The sequence below is a fragment of the Lolium rigidum genome, chromosome 7, assembly GCF_022539505.1.
Source record: "Lolium rigidum isolate FL_2022 chromosome 7, APGP_CSIRO_Lrig_0.1, whole genome shotgun sequence".
Taxonomy (NCBI): domain Eukaryota; kingdom Viridiplantae; phylum Streptophyta; class Magnoliopsida; order Poales; family Poaceae; genus Lolium; species Lolium rigidum.
Genome location: NC_061514.1, coordinates 340,782,268 through 340,785,078, shown reverse-complemented (window position 1 = coordinate 340,785,078; position 2,811 = coordinate 340,782,268).

Here is a 2,811-nt window from a genome sequence, read left to right as displayed (position 1 = left end):
CGTGCGTGCCGAGTTTTCAGTACTGCCACAGGGCTGCTCTATTTGTTATTGCTGCATGCTGCTTTCACCGCAACAGATCCTCGGCATGCCTCGTGGGTGTCACACTTATCTATATCCACTGGTACCCAAAGTCACGCACGAAGGATCTGATCGGCATCACATCATCAGTGTGGCTCCGCGCTTCGATGTGGAGGACCGTGTCCGTCCCACTGCAAGAATCGCGTCAGTGAGATTAATTTCATGGTAGCTCATTGCATCGTCATTCGGGTATTCGGTGAACACTTTAAGCGTGTCGCTCTTCGGTGATCCAGGTCGATGAGGCATCAAGATTTCCATCAGGATCATTTTAGGATCCCACAGTGGGATGCCACCCAGTCCCATGCCATTGGCAGCATCCTAGAAGTGCCTGGTGTAACCTAAGATTTCCTGGGGCCGTCAACGCGAATGGCAATGGGATCTGGATCGGGAGGGCATCTCTCCTTGGGTGAGTCCCTAGAGCTGGTCCCGATGGAGAGTACTCGATGCCTCATGATTTCCTAGATCACCCGAAGAGCGACACGCTCCAAAGTGTTCACCAGGCTCTCAGAATGGCGGTGCAGCGAATGAGCTACCATGAAGTTAATCTCCTGACGCAGGGACCTGGTGCATTCTTCTGATGGGGCGGACAGGTCCACTCCATCGAGCGCGCCTTCAGGTGAGAACCCTTTCCACCTGATGCCGTGTGAGCGGGTTCTGTGAAAAGAGCTGATGAGCTCGGCTTCGAGGATTGCTTTGACCTCGTCATACTTCTTCTTGAGCTCCTCGGTCAGATCCTCGTACGTGACTGGAGTGCCCTCCGCCATCTCAGATGTAGATGGCGATGCGGTTGATGTCGAAGACTGTCCCACCGGGCATGCCAGAATGTGTTGCGGTCAGAAACCCACCGGCGAGCAGCGACGAGCAACACAGTAGAGCCGGGAGGCTCCCAGGATCGCGGCTGGCCCCTGGCCCCTCCGAGCGACGGCCCGCAAAGACTCGGCACGCACGTCCGATGCCGGTGCAAGGGCGTGCCACCCGACCTATACCTGGTCGGGAAGGTGATGGATGTGCCTCGCTTAGTTTCCTGCATGGCATACACGTAAACATTAAATACGAGCCTCGATCGGCTCTCGAGGTTATCTGTGAATCGGCTCAAAGAGCCGATCCACCCATGATCCGTACGAGGTGTACGAATATATGGTGGTCCTGCTTGATCAATATAAAGCTAAAACGACCTACTACGATTTAGGGTTTTCACCACATAATCGGAACATCCTACGCGTGATTGAGCACGGCGGCCACGCACGGTGATCGTAAGCCGTCCCTAGACAAGGCCTAAAAACCAACATGAAGTTGATCCCGGAACATCCTGTCTAGGGCTAGCAAACTACACCCTACGCGCCACTTGGATCCTTCAACCCGTTTGTAAGGCCTAACTATGCGAGATATTAAACTAATCCTTGAAGAACAAGGAGCAATCATAACGGATCGGATCTACTAAATAATGATCAGCGGGGTGCCGCCCTTACACCTAAGATAGGTGTAAGGACGGCTAGACGTCTAAGGGTTGCACGGACGAAAGCATATGATACTATGAAGCAATGCTAACCCTAACACATCTATGATAACTACGTTGCTCGCCATCAACAAGGCTTCAGCACGAGCAACGCATGAACAGCGAATAAACGTGTACTGCCTAGATCGCAAGATGCGATCTAGGCAGCATGATGCTTACCGGAAGAAAACCCTCGAGACAAGGGAGTTGGCGATGCGCCTAGATTGGTTTGTGGTGAACGTGATTGTTGTTTATTTCATAAACCCTAGATACATATTTATAGTCCGTAGACTTTCTAACGTGGGAATAATCCCAACCGTGCACGAGACAAACTCTATCTAACCGACACGTATCCTACTATATTACAGATACACGGGCAAACTAGCCCAAACTTTGCATACAAGGCCGATTCATGTATTTCTTCCATGTATATTCTTCAAGCCCATCTCAATCGCGGCCCACCTCTGATCCGGTCAAATTCTGGTGATAACAGCAGTGTACACACTGACAATGCATTTCCTCTCAGCATATCCATCTGCAATTACATTAACCATTTGAATCCTAGCACTAGTGACACTTTCATGATTCAGTTTATCCAATGCATCAGGAAATGTTGTCAGAACATCAGTCAACATCTTGTGAAAAGCAGATAGGGCATCTACTGCTTCAACAGCTATCTCAACCTCCTTGTTGCTCTGGACAGAATCTTGGGGAGGTGTATGCACCATTGGTTCTCAATCAGCAGCAGGTGCAGCATTTCCACCAGGTGCAACATTTCCCATATTTGGTGCAACATTTTCACCCATAATATTGTTGCCATCAACCAGGTCATCCCATATTCTTCCAAAAGGAACATTTGGCAGTGGGTGTGGGTTTCCTCCATCAGGAGGCAGAGGATCTTCATCTCCCCCAAGTCCACCAATCAATTTCGCTTGCAGAATGTAATTAACAACAGTCCAGGAGTGTCCATGACCCTCATCACTATCATTATGGCATAGTACTAGGCTGATAGGCACTTCTAGCAAATCAGGAAGTCTATTCTTAACTAGGATTCTTGCTCTGTTGGATCCATCATGATTCCACACTAGAAATTTTCCAAACTCTTTTCAACATTGCAAAGCTTCTTGCAGGTAATTAACCATCATGAGCCAAACATCATGTGTGAAAGTGCAATTTCTATGGCTTAAGCCACGGTTTTGGGGAATCACCCTAAGAATGCTATCACCAATGAAGAAAGT